Source organism: Phyllostomus discolor, chromosome 6 (genome assembly GCF_004126475.2).
Source record: "Phyllostomus discolor isolate MPI-MPIP mPhyDis1 chromosome 6, mPhyDis1.pri.v3, whole genome shotgun sequence".
NCBI lineage: Eukaryota > Metazoa > Chordata > Mammalia > Chiroptera > Phyllostomidae > Phyllostomus > Phyllostomus discolor.
Window position 1 is genome coordinate 39349373 of NC_040908.2, and position 19966 is coordinate 39369338.

Sequence of the window (19966 nt, forward strand, 5' to 3'; positions counted from 1 at the left end):
AGAGTCTCCTGCGAGTTTACCCAACATTGCCACTGTTGGGGGAGAAGTTGGAGCTCTGTGAGGAGAAATGGCTGGGGAATCTCTGGGCCTCCCTCTGAGAAAGAGCCATGGGGACTGTGCCCCTGACAAGGAAATAAATGAAAACACAGATAAGAAAGGGAAAGAGATGCCTTATTTGGTCCCTCTCTTCCCAATTCCTTTTTATTTCATGAACTGGCATGTTCTGGCAGTCCCTGGCTTCTCCCCAGCCTGTGACATCACAGAGAAGGTGTCCTAATCAAAGTAGTGCAAACCCATGTTCAGAGAAATCTGCCTGATCTCTTATCAACCAGGGCTTAGAGAGCTCTCCATTATTGTCCAAAAGAGGATAAACACCAAACCGGACTTGTAATCCTCCGCTCCCCACAAGAACGAGGAAGAGAGGGGAAGAGGAGAAAAGGGATGGAAGTGTAGAATAGGACTGGAAAGAGAAGACAAGGGCCTTGCAGGTAGGGACTGACTTGCAGGGAAAGAAGCAAGAGGGATGTGAAGTGGGCTCTTCAAGGGTCCTCAGAGAGTCCAGGGCTCCATGTTACATTTGAGGAAACTGAGGCCTACAGAGGTTCTGTGACATGCCCTAAGTGGCATAGCTACTCAGTGCCAGATCCCAGTCCAGAGCTCTCCTGATTCACTGTCCATTTTTAATGCCACATCCCATCTCAAGAATAAACAGAAGAGAGAAGGATGGGGGGAAAGTAAGGCAGGGATGGAATAAAGATAGTTGCAGAGGTACAAGCGTCATGGGTTGGCCTAGAATTTCTCTTTTGGGTATAAATTTAAAAAATCATACTCATCTCTGAGTTGACACCACCACATGTGGTTGGCACTATCCAGGACACCATTTGTCAGCCCTGGGAGCTTTCCGTCTGGAATGGTGGCAGTTACAGGCACAGGCCTCTGAGGGCCTGCACGTTCTTACCTGTGGAATCTCCACGACATGCGTGTGACTAAAAACTAGCCAGGTTTCATCCCAATGAGAACTCTCAGTGAATGAGTTCCAAGGCAATATCCAAGCCCTTGTCCTTTTGAGTGGGTTCTGCATAGAAATAAAATTTGCCCCCTCTCAGATAAAGAAGCTAAATGAATGTTTATAAAGATCATGTACATCACCCACATCTCCTCCAATAGAAGGCAGCCCGGTCTGTGAGTGGTGCACAAGGCAGCACTTTCAGAGGGGAAGATGGGAAAACCTTCCTCAGGGCCTGTCTGCTCCTTCAAGGCCCAGCGCTAGCCCTTTTCTGGTGCTGTGCCCTAAAAATGAAGCCACAGAAATCAAGGTCAGCTGGCAGAAAAGCCTCCCATCCTCCTTCCCCTCGTAGGAGATGGCAGAATCAACAGGGCACTGCTGCCGTGGCCTCAAAACACAGTCACTGATGTCAGTGCCAGGGATGAAGCGTGGCCTGCAGGCCACATGCAACCCAGGATGGCTATGACTGAGGCCCAACACAAAATCGTAAATTTAATTACAATTTTTTTTTTGCTCATCAGTTTTCATTAGTGTTTGTGTATTTAATGTGTGGCCCAAGACAACACTTCTTCATCCAGCGTGGCCCAGAAATGCCAAAAGTTTGGACACTGCTGGTGTAGAGGGTTAAGGAAGCTGTTTGGGGTTTTATTTTCTCAGCTTTCTCTCCTCAGACCAGTGGCCTTAGCCGATTTTTTCACAACTATGTGCACAAAGGCTTTGTCTGCCGGCTCCCTCATCAGCCCCTTGCTCACAGGAGACAATCGTGTGGAAGTAAGCAATGGCCACAATATCCCCAGCTATCCTCTGACCCCCTGGCTTGGAAGAAGAATGTCTCGAAAGCAGGACTATGGCTATTTCACCGGCTCATTAAGTCAACCAACAAGCACGGCACTGAGCATATACCCTACAGTAGACACCATGCTGGGCCAGAGCATTCAGAGATGCAAAAAATACATTCCCTGCCCTCAAAGAATTTGGCAATATAAGAGAATTTATTGACTCTTCCTTCACATCCAGTCGCTACACATAGAAACAAATGCTCATATTGATGAGGCTGCTTCACTTGGTGCTGCAGCCTGACTTCAGTTCCTAAAAAGCTGACTAACTCTCCTGTCACAGGGCCTTTACATATGCCATTCCATCTTTCTGAAGTATTTTTCCCTGCTGCCTACTCAGCTTTCAAATCTGAGCGCAAACATCACTTCCTCAGGGAAAAGTTCTCCTCACATCCAGCCTGGGTCAGCTTTCCTTGCTCTGTATCTCCCTTCCTTCTTAGTTTGTGATCACCCATTCATTGATGTGTTGCTGCATATCCATCTCTGCACCCCCGGCCCCCAGACAGTGAGCTTGGAAGGAAGGTTGTCTCTGCTCACTGCTGAGTCTCCACACTAGCACAGAGCCTGGAACAGCTTGGATACTCTATAAATACCGGCTGATCCCTGCTGAATGAACCAGGAGGAAAATGGTAATAAAACACTTCTGTCAACAAAAACTGCATCCTAGTTCTTCATACTAGATGTCTAGGGGGAAACTACTTACATAGCTGCCTTGAAAACTTCACCATCACTGTAATGCCCACATTGTTTCCAAAGAGTCCCTGTAAAGGTTGAGGAGAGTGGATTCTAAATCAGACTTGGCTGTGGTCAAACCCCATCTCTGCTAAATTCATACTGCTGAGCAAAGGCTTAACCTCTGTGGTAGGTGGAAAAATGCCTCCCAAGAAGATATCCATGTCAAAACCTGGGAACCTGTGAATGTTACCTTACTAGTAAAAAGGGTCTTTGCAGATGTAATTAATGATTTTGAGTTGAGGAGAAAATTCTGGGTTATCCATGTAGGCCCTCCATGAAATCACATGTATTTTTATAGAATAGATACACAAACAGAAGAAGGGAAAGCAGTGTGACCACAGAGGTAAAAATAAGAATAATGCACTCACAAGTTAAGGGATACCAACAGCCACCAGAAGCTGGAAGAGGTGAAGAACGGATTCTCCCCTAGAACCTCCAGAGGGAACACAACCCTACCAATGCCTAGATTTCAGACCCTGGGCCTCTAAAACTGTAGCAGAATGAGTTTCTGTTGTTTTAAGCTGCCCAGTTAATGATAATTTGCTACAGCAGCCACAGGTATCTAATACAATTTCCCTAAACCTCAGGTTCCTAATAGGTAAAATGGAGATGATGACACATACCTGGCATGGCTATAGATCTAAACAAATCAAAAAAGTACCCAAGCAGTTACCCAACCCCAATGGTCATGTCTATTTAAGATGGAAATATTTAGATCAAAAGAGAAGTTTCTGTCAATCATTTGGTAGCTGGGTCTATAACTCACTTTTAATCACCAGAAAATAAGACATGCTCCAGGCATATGATGACTCTTTTTCCACTTCTGGCTCAGACGCCCCAGTGTCATTTCCATGCTACCATAATGTCAGGAAAGCCAGAGACATGCCCGAGCTGTCTAAATGGAAAGATCAGGTTCTCTATCTTTGTATCGCCAGAACCCAACCTAGCATCTGCAATGTAGTGGATGGTCAGTTAAGGGTTGGTGAGTAAATGAGCCTGGGTCATTCATTACAGGTCAAACAAATGCACTCACCAAGTGGAACAAAGAAGGACAAGGGTTTCAGAAGGAAGGAATGATAAACACTATTTACCCACATGAGTAGCACACCACATCCTTGAACCATCACACTAAAGATGATGATGATGACACCGTCTAGACTACTATTTCCCAGCATGACAAGGACCCCCACCAGTATCTAGATGGCCCTAATATGATCAAGTGAGAGTAATTCTCCTCACATATACCTGCCTTTCCAATTGCTCTTACATTTAGCAAGAGACATTCCTTAAATAATTCCTGAATGACTCAGCATCACACACACTCAAAACATTAACAGGTTTTGTTTACATTTTTGCTTTTAACTTGGAATGAAGGCATAATGGGAGTTGATCTGCTAAAATCAAAGAGGTTAATTTTCATTCTGAGAGTGATGCTTATTCAAGGGATTAATGTAGGTTAAGCTAAAAGTTGCTTCTATGACTCATGTCCGCTTTTCACAATTTCTCCTAGCATGATTTCCATCTCTAGGCAATGAGTGAGCTATTTTGAGAGTTGCCTGTATGTGGAGGTAGATTAATTTCCTTGGATAGTATTTTCAGTGGGTTTAAATTTGTGGAAGTGATAACCTTAGTAATTATAACTACTAGTGTAACATTTATTATAAATCTATTTTAAACATGTGAGAGGTATTTTATAACCATATAAATATGGATCACTCAGACAGACCATAGCCAATGTAACAAGAACAAAACTTTTCATGAATGTCTGTTTGCAAGAAGAGAGGTTGTTTTCTTACTTTTTAATTTCAGGATGAATAATAGCTGTTGGCTGATTTGAAGTTAGATCAGCATGCGTAAGCCCAGACAGGGAGATGAGGAAGCTTTAATTTAAGATTCTGGAAAATCTCAAGCTATATTTTAGGGGTTGCTGTCTTAAAGATTCAGAATCACAGATTCTTAAAGTTTTTTATTTCATTAAAAGATATATGGGAAAGGCAGAGGAACCCACAAGACACCCTAAAACACATTAGATATAATTCTCATTATATATATTTGCTCGAGGGAGCCCTAACTCTCCAGGGAAGAGTTCAATGCTTTCCAAGGTCATATATTCACTTACTCATTCACATGTGTTTATGAAGAGTCAGCTATGTGCCAGGCACTATTCTAAACACATAGGACATTAAGTGAATAAAGCCCTTTTCAAGCTTACATTCTAGCAGAGAAGATGAATCACAAACAAAATTAACTAATGAATTAACAGAAAATTATCAGAAAATTGTAAGTTCTGTAATAATAGAATAAAACAGGGTAATGTGATGGTTATTTGCTGGGTGGTCTAGGAAAGTCTTACTGAGGGGCTGATATTTAACTTGATCTCTCACCATCTCTGCTTTTCTCCAAATACATGTAAGTCAAAATGGAAAAAAGAGAAGCAATGTGTAGCGGCATCAGAAAAGAGGAAGCTGAGATTTAGCATCTGAGTGAGACGTTCCTAAAATTTCATTTGAAAAATCATCATGATAGGTAAAAGGGCCATATTCAAAATAGTCCCAGTGAATAAGCCACTGAAAGCACACCTCTGCCCCTCGCATCTGCTGAGGACTGCTTGTGGCCAGAGGTGCATCTCTTCCTTGTGACTTCATGAAAAGCATTCATGTCAGACCATATATTATTAAATCCTGAATGTCATCAATTGTGAGGTACAAACCAAACCTAGAAATGCTAAAATCTTAGAACATGAATGTCTTAAAATTTATGACACAGAATAATTCTGACTCTCTTCTTTTTCTTCAAATTAAGTTTATATGTATTTCCTATTGGCAATGAGAGTACATGCCACGTCTTTACTTCACTGAGTGGGTCTCATCCTCCCACTTCCTTCCACACCTTTTGAAAATTCTTCAAGCCACCATGAATACTGTCTCAATGGCCACTGGGCAGTATTTCAGGGGGAATGGGTATTTTCTCTTCCATACTTCCGAAATAATCTTAGATCTGAACTCCTCTCTTGAAACATGTCTCTCACCCAGTTCCATTGTGTTCTTAACTCTTTCCCCATGTGTATTCTGTTATCATTCTCATATCAATCTTTGTATTGGACAGTACCAACTTCCCAAATCCCCTCAACACCCAGCTGTACCTGGTAGGCTGAGCCAGATAATCAGTCTTCCCAGATGATTTGGGACAGGACCTTCCCACCCTGATTTCTACCCCTCATGGGCAATGCTCTTACTGGACTTGCTCAGGACATAAGTACATGGGTTGGGTTCTTTATTTGGAATCACCAACCGCTATACTTTTCCTTTGCCTACAAAGTAAAGCCTCTCTCTATTGATAAAATACCAAATTCTTTGTCCTGGATCCAAGCAGAACCCTTAAGTAAAAATCATTAGAACAATCTATTAATTTTGGGAAATAGAGGATAGGATGCAAGATTTTAATTCAAAGAGTAGAAGATTTATTCTGACTAAAGATAAAGGAAGTATGGATAGTGGCAGTATGAGACCAGATTCTAATGTAAAAATACCTCAAAATCTCGCACAATTCAAAACAGAAAAGGGTACTGAAATATCAAATAATTATCTATAATTTGTCATTGAATATATATATATATTCAATGTGTGTGTGTGTATATATATATATATACTTTGTTCTCCCCTTCTAATAGAAAAACCAAGGTACAGTGAAAGCTTTGTGTGAAAATTTCTAAGGAAAAATGGTCAAATAAGCTGAATCATCAAGTAACTAAAGATTAGAAAGTAGAAAATGCACCAACGTCTTCCTCATTTGGTCTAAAAGCCAAGTGGAGCCTGGCAGCAAGAGATGCAGACTTGGGACTTTGAGTGTGGTACTATTTCAGGGTCTGACAATGCTGTGCTCTGTACCAGGTATGTTTGAATGGGTGCTAAAGAGATTGGATTCACTGAGAACATTCTCTGCACAATTTAGGAATAGCTAATCCAGTGATCGTGAGGAAGAGTAGATGGACACATTCTCCACAACTGCTCATCTGATGAAACCAAAAACTCTGAAGTTAATCCAGTGAATTGACAGTTCTGTTCTGAGAGACAACTTTGAATGACTGACTGTTAGATTTTTAATGAGACTTCATTAAAAAGAATAAATAGGGAATCTTGACACTTAGAATTCATAATCCATCCATTCTCTTTATTTCTATAAAAGGCACATGTACATTTAAAATAAAAATTCTGATGATTTCCCTTTTTTACTTCAAGATAAAGCACAAAATAGAGGAGAGTCTCATTAAGTAGGAATAACAGTGATGGGAACTGTGGTTGAGATTAACTCTGCTCAGGTTGGAGAGAATATTGCTTCTCCCCGGCAGTATTTTTTAATTACACTCCTGATTTTCTATTTGGAGACATCATAGACCTGGCAAATTGTCACATAACCACAAGTCAAATATGTGTTAAATATGAGAAAATGCTGCCATTTTTATCTGATTTGTGGATCATTCATACACGGTTATCAACTTTTAATTAAATAATATAAAATACGCGTGGTCAGCAGTTTGACTTTTCATTTCCTCACTATGTCAGTAATTCAACCTGATTGTTCCCACCTACCCTAGAATTACACATTAAGGATGTAACCCTTGCATGGTGCTGATCCAATATCTGGACAATTTAAGACCCTACTAAAAATAGCCACTGTCCGACCATATCTTCAAACACACACACACACACACACATACACACACACATACATATGCCAAAGAACATGCTCTATCAAAAACACAGTGTGCTTTTTAGAAGGGAACAGCAGGAGGCTTCATTGTCTGACTTTCTTCTGTTTCATGCCTTTCCCCAGTGTCATATTCCTTGTTGATTTATAGTCTACTAAGTTCATTAAAGATCCAGCGTGACTCCCATGGAATTGCCTAAGGCACTGGAAGAAAGAACTTTCCTTTCAGGTTGCTATGGACTTAGACAGTTTACCACTTCATTAAGGCTGCTCTTCCACTGGACAGTTTGCATATCGCTGTGCCATAGAAGCCACTTGCTTCTTCCTTAGCCACTACCCCCACCTCTTCACATTCTTCCGAAGAACAAAGACAGATTGAAGACAGGGAAGTAAAAAATGAAACCAAAATACCTCCAGTCCCTATTTTTCTTATTATGACTGTTCTTATCATCTTCAAATCTACTCTACTGACCTACTTGACAGGATACTGTTCTGTATGCTTTATTTTTTCAGTTTAGAACTAAATGAGACAGGAACCCTACAGAGAAGGCCTTGGAGCCTGGGTAGGTATAGATTCCTTGCTGAAGAAATACACATTCAGCCTCACTCCCAAGGAAATGAGCAGTGTCCTTGGGAGTATATTTTCCTAGGATATTCTTGGAATTATCTGAAAGATAGAGGTTTTCAGAATGAGGCAGCTCAATTTGTAACCCAAATGAAAATAAAAGAAATTAGTTAAATGATAATAACCAGGAAGTGATGCTGAAAGGAAAAACCTTCTTGTAAATAAACTTGATTTATTTATAGTTAAATGTGTGATTACAAAAAATATTTTCAGCCAAACCATAGAACTTCTGCTTAATAATAATAATACTTAGCACTTATACAAGCACTTTACATCTGCAAAGTGTTCTACAAACATTAAGTAATTAATCGTTAACAACACCCTAGTGAGGTAGGTAAGTATTATTCAAGTATTCTCTTGAATGTTCAAACCAGTATTACAGCGAATCCACAGTGGGTTGTTGTGTGACTGTGTGTGCATGTGCATATGTGTGTGTGCATGTGTATGTGTGTCCTGTTCCACTCTTACTGAATTCAGGACTTTGGAGTACTTTATAAATAGAAAGACAGCTCATCTGGGGAATGTTTGAAGCCTTTCCAAACTGTGGCTTTGGCATTTCCCTAATAGAATCAAAACAAACTCTGAGGTGGTTTCTCCAAATCTTACAAGGGTTTGAAGCAATTGGGTGAACAGTGGTTTATACACAGGAAGACAACCACTCCCTCCCTTCCCACATTCTTCACTTCTTGGTGTTTTGGTTTTCACCCTTATTAGATAATAAAGGCTAAAATCTCACATTTAGAAAGATTTTACTCATTAGGCAGTGGAGGAGTTAGGGGAGAGTAAGCACATAGGACATAGTCCACTGTGGGAGAGCCTGGCACCCCTGGAGAAAGATAAGACCTGGACTTGAAGAATAATAATTCTGGATTTTGGGGTAGGTGCCAGGAGAGTGAGTCAAAGTACAGTACAAACCAGAGAAGTAACTATCAAAGACTAAGGTTGGGCCTTGTCAGAGCAGGAGCATTTGAGTTCCCCTACAAAAGGGTCAAGGTAAGTGTTCAAAATGCCCGTGACACACAATATTTCTATTGTCCTTTGGCTGAAGGCATTGTGACCTTAGCAAATAAAGGCCATTGTTGAAGCACTGGTCTCTTTCCTGGGTCGGATAACAAGCTGCTAAAACAACCTTGGCTTTTTTTATTGATTTCTTCATTTATTCATTAATAATAGCTCGTATATAGTGAGCATTTCCTCTGTGAAGGGCATTATGTTGAATTCTTTAGTTTTATCTGGTTATTTAATCTTTACCACAGTCCCCTCAGGAATATTCAACTATTAGCCTCATTTAAAGATCAGTAAAATGAGGCTTAAAGAGGTTAAGTAACTTGGTTAAGTCACCCAGCTACGAAGAGTTAGGATTAAATCTCATCTCTTAGATTCCTGATCCCACTCTCTAAACTGCACTCTATATTTTCTGCCATTCATATGATTACTATCTAAGTAAATGCCTGGCTTAGAATTAGGACCTGAGTATAAGAATAGACATGATTTTGCCATGTAAGAAGACAGACATAAAAAAGATCACAAATAAATATGCCTTTTCACAGGGGAATCAGTATTGTGAAGAAAAATTAATGGTGTGAAAGATACAGGAAATATAATTTACATCAGAGAATCAGAAAAGTCCTCTCCAAGTAAATGACATTTACTCAAAGCAGTAGAAGAGCATTCCAGGCAGGGGTATGACAGGTGCGAAGGCCCTGAGGTGGGAAGAAGTTCAAGAAGCTGACAGTAGAACAGTGTGGGGAGTAGACACTGATACAGGGGGACAAGCGCACAAGGCAAGGTTGAAGAGGGTAGCTTGGGCCAGATCATCACACAGGGCCTTATGAGCCATATGATCAGTTAAAATTAAATTCAGCTGCATATAACCAAAACACAAACTAACAGTGACATGAAGAAAAACACATTGAAGAAATCCAGAGATTAGCAGTTCAGGGTTAGAATCACAGCTCCATTGACTTCAGGACTAGGATTCCTTCCATCTTACTATACTGCCATCCAGCATGTGGCTTCCATTTGACAGGTCCCATCATGGTCCAAGACAGATTGTGTAGATCCAGCTATCAGATTTGCACCAAACAAAAGGAAGAAGGTATGAAGAACAGGCCAAAGGGAAGCTTCCTTAAAGGATCCTTCCCTGAACTCTCAGGCAACATTTCCATTTACATATATTTGGCCAGACTGTTACAGAACCACATGTGTTTGCAAGGGAGGGAGGGAAATGAAATCTTGTAACCAGGCAGATTCTGTCTCTGTGATGTGGGTAGAATTGTGGGGGAGCATGGATATCAGGAAGTCCATTGGTAGTTGCTCTTGTACTATGATGGAGAGTTTGGATTTTATTGTCAGTATGACACAAAGCCTATATAGAAAAGGTTTTAACAAGGGAAGTAACATTATCTAGTCAGCATGCTTAGAAACTTTGGCCATTTCATGAATGGGTAAGAGTGGAAACAGGGACATCAGCTAGAGGATACCATGGTGGCCCAGGAAAGAAATGTGACTTTGATAAAGGCAGAATCATTAGAAATGGAAAAACCTGGTGGAATCAAGATCTAAATCAAAGATAAAAGAACAGAAATGTTTATATATTTTACATGGGAATGGAGCTATGAGAGTTTTCCAGTATAATACCTACATTGGTGGCAGGCACAACCATATTGCTGAAGGCACCACTTATAGAGAGGGAAAATACTAGAGAAAAGAAATATTTGAGTGTGGGGGGTGGAATGGGGAGAGGTTTTAGTTCTAGACATCTTACATTTAAAAGGCAAGTAAGTTATGCAATTGCAGATTTAAAATATAGAGTTGGATATACAGGCTTAGAACTCTGAAGAGAAGTTGCAGCTAGAGACAGATATTTGGGAGACAATGCATATAATGTTTAAATCACTGGGAGTAAAATAAATTCTCTTTGGGAGAGAATAAAATATAAGAAGAAATAGATACTATGGTCTTCGGGACAACAACAATTAGAACCTGGTAAGGAAAGAGGAGGCCAAGAGGAGTGATGAGCAGTGTAAAAGGGAAACCAGAGAGTGTGGTGTCATGAACACTGAGAAAAGAGAATATTTCAGAAGAAAAGGGAAGTCAACTTTGACAAACGCTACTAAAAAGAGATCAAGAAAAATGAGAGCTGAATAGTCAATATTCGGTGGAGCGACACAGAGGCCATTGGTAACCTCAGCAGGAACAGACTGGAGTTGGTGAATAAAAAGACACCTGTGTATGTACTGAAGCACAGCTGTGAGGTGGCAAGTGGAGGAACAAGCATTTGTACAGACATTTTTTGACTCGGCTGTGACTCACCTGTGAAGGAGAATAAGGGTAGTAACCGTAGGGAGATACAGGTGTCAAGAGGAGATATTTTAAGACTGAGGGCTACTAATGCTTGTTTGAAAGTCATTGGAAAGAGTCTTGTAAGGAGGAAAGTTTGATGCAGGAGAAAAAAAATGTTTATGAATGAAGACCATTGTCGGAGAATAAAAAAAGGAATTAGATATAAAATATATATGAAAGGTCTAGTCTTTGACTGAGGGGAGTACACATTTTTCAATGCCATAGGCAGGAGTTAGAAGGAACAAGAGTGGAATCATATATGTTTATGGTTATAGTGGAGATAAAATTAGAGTTTTCTCCAATGCCTTTAGTTCTCTCTGTGGAAATGCAATTATAACCATAATGAGTAATCTTTCCCATTTATCAGATTGGCAGAGATAAAAGAGATAAGTAGCATGTTGTGGTGGTGATCTGGAAGATACTGACATTCTTACACACCACTGAAAAAAATGTGAATTGGAGCAGTCTTTAGGAAAAGCAATCCAACAGCATCTATCAAAACTAAAAATGACACACCTTTGACCCATGCATAATATTTCTAGGGACTTACCTTACAAATATACCAACACATATACAAAATGATATAGGTATGAATTTATAGTATAATTTGTAATAACAAAATATTGGAAACAACCTAACTGTCCATCAATAGCAGACAAGTTAAATAAAATAATAAACATCTATACAATGGCATATTATAATGTTATAAAAAGAATGAAAACACTCTCTATATAGTCTACACAGAGCTAGTATATAGGTTTTGTGCTTGGAACAAGAACAGCCCAACAGCTCAACTTGGAGAGGGGAGGGTTACTGGAAGATACTCAAACCATATTTAAAATCGAAAGGGGGCCCTACACATATAAAGAATGTCATCTATAACAGCTTAAATATTTCATTATCAAGAAAAATATAATTATCATAGTTTTTTGTTAAAGAAAGCCCCCAATAGGACCCCCATGAGATTAACTATGGAATTATCACTAATTCATAATTCTAAGGCTCTTCTTTGATGCTAAAATTCTTGAACTTATGTTTTCAATGGCTCTAGGTTACACAGAAAATAAAACGACACTCTAAGAAGTATGGAAAGAAAGACCTGTGCCCCGGTCTGCCCTGTGCAGGCTCTGCAACTTTGATTTACTGTTTACATTTAGATGGATGTCCTCAAGGGGACCAGAATATTCCTTATTATACTACCTCCACATGTTTGTTCATGCAATTTGCTCACATGGAAAAATATTCTTCCCTTCTATCTAAAGTCAATATTTCGAAAGTCATGTAGAGCCCCACCTTCCCCTCTAGAGCAATCTGTCTAGCAACTTACAAAGGCCCAAGAACTCAAAAAGCAGCCCAACTTCCAAGAACAGTTCCCAGTTCTCTTGGCCAAAAGCCTGGGGAGCAAACTCATTCATTCATATCCATTGAAACAGAAACAAACACTGGACTCTGGTCTCTCCAGAGGGTTGTAGGCAAGAGAAATGCCTCCCCTTTTTCCAGGGGAGCAACTGCAAGCCCCTGAAGATCAGGTTTAAGTCATTTCCTGACCATACACCAGCACAGATCCTCCCCAACTCCAGCCAGGTACAGCACCTCTGGAAGACTCAAATGTAATTTCTGAATTAATAATTCCTTCCAGCTTTGATATCTTCATTTGAGAGTTTCAGAAGAACAGAGTGTTTTTAAAAGGAAATGGGAGAAGGCATGCTCAAGGGGGGCATTATGGTGCAGAGAGAAGAGCTATAACTCTCAAAAACGCATCTGGATGAATGAGACTAACTTCCTATGACTAATGTCCCCCAAACATTAAGCTAATGATTAAACTAAAAAAAAATGCAAATCCCCAAGATGTCATATGCTGTTAGGCAGACTGATGGAAAGGAGCCTTGCAAACAGTCCCAACATTGTGTGGGGAGCTAGAGAGGAGACATAGATGAAAGCAGAGAGCCATATGGTCCTAGACAATGGTCAACAACCAAAAATTCAAAAGCAAAGAACAGAGGGAAAACGCCAAACTGACTGAGCAATGTGTTTCTCCTACTCTCTTATTCTGGCATGTGTCTGGAAGTTCTAAAGTGATGGGGACGAGGAACAGAGCAATGTCTCAGGAAGCAAATCTGTAGGCATTCCCCGCAGGGCTCAGCTTAGCAAGCTATGTGACAAGCATGTTTTGCATGTAAGTGATCTCTACCTGCAAGTAGATTCTCCATCACCATAAAAATGAGTCTGTGACCTCCCAAGAGCCACCTATGTCTCCCATTGATCTTCTACTATCCCCAAGAAATGGGACAGTCCCTCAAGTCAAGAGGAGCCTGGAGTTGGCAGGACATCCCAGCCAAGGCCAGAAGTTTAGCAGAGACTCAACAGGGGGTATTTTAGTGGCAGTAGTGACTTAAAAAGGTCTAATTTGGGGGTTCAGGACACTTACCTACCTCTTGACCTCCTAGGGACAGGAAATCGTAATGATTTGATTTTAGATACCTTTATTTTTCAACTACCACTAAACAAGTATTTATTGTGCAGTTCCAGCACATCTGCAGCTGCAAAGCAGGAAATCTTGATCTCTCATTTAAGTCCTTTTTGAAGGTACAAGGAGCCCAATGTTGCATGCCATGTTTTGCATGTAAGAAAAAAGTCATTGGTTTTATTCAATTTTAAACCATCTGTTACAGAAACTTCACTTAAAACTGCTGGTCTGCTTTTGTGTAGCCAATAAGTGATGGTCTTAGTTACAGAGAATATAAGATTATGTTTTCCAGATGTGCGAAGGATATGATAGTGGGACCCCAACAGAATCCGGAGTTTGGGTTCAGAAATACCCACTTTATAAACTCTGATTTTCAGACTAAAAGAAGTATAACATGCATGTTTCTGTTCAGGGTATACAACTAGATCTGAACAAATGCCATAAAGAAAGGCTCTTTAATGAAGACATTTCTAAGTGAGATTTTTTTTTTTCTAAGTGAGATTAATGAATGAAACTCAGACTTACACAGAAGTCATCCTCATTACTTTACAAATATCAAATTACAGACTTTATAGGATATATCACAAACCAATAACATACCAGTCAATGCACACATACCCTTATAGCTTGTTGTATTCTATTAATATAGGCATACAATTTTAGCATTAGAAGAGGCCACAAATATTTCCTTCTCACTGTTCATAAGAGGAAATTAAGATCTAAGGTCACAGAGCAAGTCCTGCCCCAGAGGGCATCACTTTCTGAATTAAGCCCTCGGAAGGAGCTGTCAAGGGTCTGAAGCTGTGGGGAAACACCCTACCTTCCTAGAGGGCAATCTGTCCTTTTTCTCAAGGATGGCATGGCTTACTGCCCTCCCCTTTCTGCCAGCAGGCTGCCGCCACAGGGTTACACTAAGCAAGCTGTGCTGAGGGTGGCAATTTCTATGAACATGGTTTGTTTGTTTTTCAGAGTTTCAACATTTTCTCTCCAATTACTGCTTTTGTGAAACATGCTACATATGATCTGGCCAGAGAGCCACCTCCCCATAATGAAAATCAATGTTTCCTTGCATTTGAAAGTGGGAGAACTATAGTTAGCATGGCTGTTCTTGTTTTTCTTCACCATCTAGGGCTCTGGTAGAAATAAGAAGTGCTGGAATTTTACATGAAGGTAGGTTATATGTACAGGTTAGCAGCCATCAGTGGTCTCAGTGGAGACCTGGAGTTGCTCTTATAATGAGGTTGATCTTTCAGGCTGGCGTTTTTAAAGAGTGCAGGCCAGTATTTGTAGAATGTTCCTTCATTTGGCTGCCTGATGTTCTCCCACTATTAGGTTCAGGTTATGCATTTGAGGTGGGAATTTCTCAGGATATCACATCAGGAGGGACATGCCCTCTGTTCTGCTTTTCCACCTCAGACCTGACTGAGCTGTACATTAGGACTGGGCAATGCAGTCCTCAGAAACACCTGTCATACAGTAGCATACCAGGTTTCTAGGTCAAAGTGAAGAAATCTGTACCTCCTGAGTTGGACCTCTATCCCCAGCTCCTCACTCAGGCAGTATGATTTGCAATTCAATCTGAGGTTCATAGAGGCAGCTGTGGCAGGAGCATCGCTGGCAGCCAAGAGCTGAGAGGGAGGTCTTGGAGGGAAGTCTCCACACTAGGTCTTGGAGTCACCTCTGCCCAGGCTGTGCATCCTGTGGAGTTGGCTGGGGAGGGGATGAAGGGAAAGGCCACCTCACTCCTGTCTTTCTGATTCAAATCTGGAAGGTTACAGTGCCTGCAGCCTGGCCATCACCAGGGATGAACAGCCAACACCCATCTGGGTAACTTGTCACCAACCACAGGCCAGTCACCCAATCATTCCAGGGCTTGCTTGCAAACATTCGTACCCAATCCATTATTCATCTAGGCAGAGTCAACCAAGGGGAAGAGGAGACACAGTTGGAAGCACAGGATCACGCTAGCTCTAGGCAAAACTGGAGAGTCCAAATAGTTGTTTGCAGGGACCCCTGCTCTTTCCATATACTTTCCCATTTTCAGAAATAATTTTCTCCCTGGGGCCTAAGGCTCCCAAGCATTTGAGTAGAAAAGGTAGCTCATTCATACTAAAATGTTCAGTGCTTTCTGTATATTCAGGGAACTATGCACACTGTTTAAAAATGAGAGCTTGTTTTCTCCTGATGCAATTATTATCCAAAAATTGGGACTAGAGAAGGGTGGGATGTCCAGCAGCAACAGGTGAGCACTTTGGGGTCTTTGGAGCATCCTCCAGTCCTTCCACAGAGCCCACTGACTGTGAGAACTGAGTTGGTCATCAGGCTTTAGTTTTAAACCCTGCACTCCAACGTGCTGCTTTTTCTAGCAAGTCCCAAGTCCCTGAAAGCTCTTGTAAGGAGCAAGGAGAAATATTTGCAAAGAGCATGTTTGAAAGAACACTAGATTAAGCAGAATCTACTCCACCACTCAATCTGTTTAATGTGTTGGTTATTTTATCTCACCAGGTCTGAGTTTCCTCATTTAAAAAATGAGGGGTTCTGGCTGGTCAATCGTAAGATCTTTCAGTTCTGAACTGCTGAAATTTTATATTCTGGCCTGTTGTGATTCATTCAAAGATATGGAAATGAGAATTGGCAATGAATTTTAAAAGTTAATAACATGTTGGGTTTGTTATATGCTATTCTAAGTACTTAATCTGAATTAACTCTTGGATCCTCAGAAAAATATCTGAAGTCATTACTCTTACCATCTCCATTTTATGGATGTGAAAACTGAGATGCAATTGCCTAACTGGAAAATTGCAAAGCAATAATTTGAACACAACAGTATGACTGTTCCCATTTCAAAGCCCTGTGCTATGTGACCTCTCAAAGTAGAAAAACAAATTGCCACCAAGAAATGATGTAAGTTGGGTGGGCATGGGGAGAGAAGAGAGCCAAGGATGCCAGCCGGAACAGGTGGTCTGGCTGCCCCAGTTCAGGCTTGTGCACCACGGGGAAGTGCATGGCAAGAGATCTGAGCAGAGAGTGGCCCTGCCGGCCTGACTGAGTGTATGGAATTAGCTCCCTAGCAGACAGGTTAAGCCTCTGAAGGCTCCTGGATGTCTCAGCATAGAACTGGCAAGTTGAGGTTCACCACAGACATGCTGTGTGGCTTACACTGTCCTGCACCCACCATGGACAGGTGCCACAGATGAGCTGCTCCAAGCCAGGCTTCTCCAGGCATATGGCTGCATGGCTAGGATTATGGGAAAATTCAAGGCTTTGAGGGTTTATCTGAATTTCTTTCCCTTGGAATGCCCCAGGTCTGACCACAAAGACACACAGGTCTCCAAAAAGAACATCCATGAAAGAAACTTCGTCTTCTGTTTCTGGACAGCTGATGGCAAATAAGCAAAGATGTGTGTCAATTGTAATGTGTGTGTGCGCAGGACTGGACAGGAGAGAGAGAAACAGACATAGACAGAGAGGCAAAGAGACAGTCAAAAAAAAAAGAGGCAGAGAGAGAGAGAAAGGCACAGAGGCAGAGACAGATACAGAGGTAGAGAGAAAGATACAGACGGAGCGAGACAGATGGAGAGGTAGACAGACAGAAAGTGGAAGACAGTAACAAAGACAGAGATAGGGAGAGCAGCCAAGAGTGAGCTCACTGTGCAGACAAGACAGACAGAGATGGCATGGGGGAGGTCAGAAGAGGGATACATGTACAGACAGAAAACTAACTCTCAAATAGCCTAGATGCTTGTTTAAAGCTTCCAGTTTAAGTAAAGCTTCTAGATTTTATTGTGCTGTTTGGGAGCTTCTGTTGGTGTCTAAAAATCAGTGTTTTAGCTCCACCTAACTTTTGCAAAATTTTTTTTTTAGTTACAGTCTGGCATAAAAGTGTCAGTTTGTTATGTGGGTGGGTAATGGTATGCTTTTAATTAAGGAGGCAGAGACTAAATTAAACCACATCAAGTGGCTAGTGTTTCTTTAATTTCAGATTGTGGGTCCCTTACCCTGAGCACGAGGAGTTGGGCCAGACAATGATTCCCCTTTAATGGTTATGGCTGAAAAACTCCATCTCGTGACCAGCTTCATAATTGATTAAACACAACTGTGGACTCCCATGATCAGGAAGTGCAATTTTACTGGTGTCGCTTCGAGTCTAAAATACCTCCAGGGTAATTACAGGCTCAGAGGCAATGCAGAAGGCTTTGAAGTAGGGAAAGAAAAGATTAGGGCATCCAGAAAATCTATGCCTGTTCATTTGTCCTTCATGGCAAAATCTTGAAAGCCTTTGGGGAAAGATGCCTCTGTCTGCTGGGGCTCCGGGGGTCTGAACATCACTGTCTGGCTACAGATGTGGGAAGGATAGGGGTGCCCCAGGTCATGGCAAGCTTCAGAGGTCGCCGCAGCATCCCTTAGAAAAGGCCACCTTTTCTTTGCTCCTAATGCAAGTTTCATTCAGCTCTGTTTCTCTTTGCCTTGGGTCTGGTTTGCCCGACTGGCCACATCTTGAGCCATCCACTCAAGGCAGGAAGAAGTGCACTCTGTCCAACCAGCTAAATTATTTACCTCGATAGCAATTATCAAACACTACAAGCCATACTCTGAAGGCCTCTTTACAGTTCACGCAGAGGGGATATAAACCTTTTTCAGAAATGAAGGGAGTGAAGGGCTCTTTTTAATTTTTTAATTAATAATAGGTTAGAAGTAAAAACCTTTATTAGTGGCGGTACATAATGGGAAAGCCAGACCTGCATTGTTAAGAGGACTGTTGAAGGAAATGTTAATGAATTGAATTTGAAGTTCTTCATAGTCAACCTGGAGACAACTAATGACTTCAAAGTGGAAAAGTGAAGAGTTATTAAATGTTGTACATTTATTGCACTAAAAATCAGATTGCCAGAGGCCGGGAGAGATGCAAATATCAGCCCAAGTCCTGTTTAACCATTAGCTGTGGAAATGCAAGAGATTCACGGGAAAGGGGGTGGTAGTTACTGAATGCAAACACTTGCCAGTGCCACTCGGATGAACCATTCACAGATCAGGCCCATGACTACTCCAATCCCAGGAAAGCCCATTCCAGCAGAGGACAGAATCATAACTTCACTTTTTTACTGGCACTGAAGAGAGACAAGGACAGTATTTCTGACAGCTGCTATTTTATATAGTCTAGTGTTTTGTATTTAAAAAAGAAAACACCCACCCTTTCTAGATGCCCAGGTTCCCCAGCCCTCCTGGGAGAAGGTAAAAATCCCCCTGTCCTGGTGTGTATAAAACAGCTCTTCCTAAAGCAGAGTTTTCTCTAAGACAAAACTGCAGAGACCTTCCAGTACCTCTGTGACAGCCTCTGTCTAAGAATGTTTCACCTTCCTCGTAACAAAACTCAGAGTGGAAGGGGACAGACTGCAGACACAGAGCTGAAATTCTGGACTTGGGATTCTGGATTTGCCACTTTTTAGCTGAGTGAACCCCAGAAAGTCATTACTCTTGCTGACTTCTCTGTTTCCTCATCGGCAAAATGGGGATGGTAATGCCTACCTTTCAGGATTGAGTGGAGGATCAGTGACAAACTGTGCCAAGTGCCTAATACAGTGGCTGCAACATAAGTTATTGTTTTAGAAGCTTCCCTAGAATCAGACCCTCACATGAGAACTAACATGTATCTGTGACTTGCTAAGAAATTCTGCAAATCTGAACAGGAATGGGAGAAGCAGGAAAAGAAAGGGGAGATGGCCAGAAAATGACTTGATTTCAGGGAAGTCCCATGAGAGGTAACTTCACCCTGATCCCCGGGGGAACTTGAGAGTGTAAGTTATGCCTCAGAGTCACCACAAGGCAAGAAACTGGGCATCTATATTCCTGGGCCTGCCAGTCACTGGTAAGGCCCCCCTGAGGAGATCTAAACTCCCAGGTACCTTTCAGTTCTCCAAACCATGGACAAAACAGGCTCTGGAAGTCTGAAGATAGTTCTCCAGAAGAGATGCTGTTGCTGACTGTTGGAAGCAAAGTGGCGAGGGGGTACACAACAATGGTAGAAAAAAAAGATCCAAGGGTATTCCGTCAGAATACCAACATCACCCCCTAGAGTGTTCAACACGTCAGAGCTACAATTATAAGAGTTATAATTAGCATCGATTTTCTTATGTATCTTGAGGTTATTCCACAAGCTCTCTCCAGAAATCTTTCAGATGAATGTGGACTAATCACCTTCTTCCCTGAACTTAAACCAACACGATTATAGTGAGTACCTGCCAGGT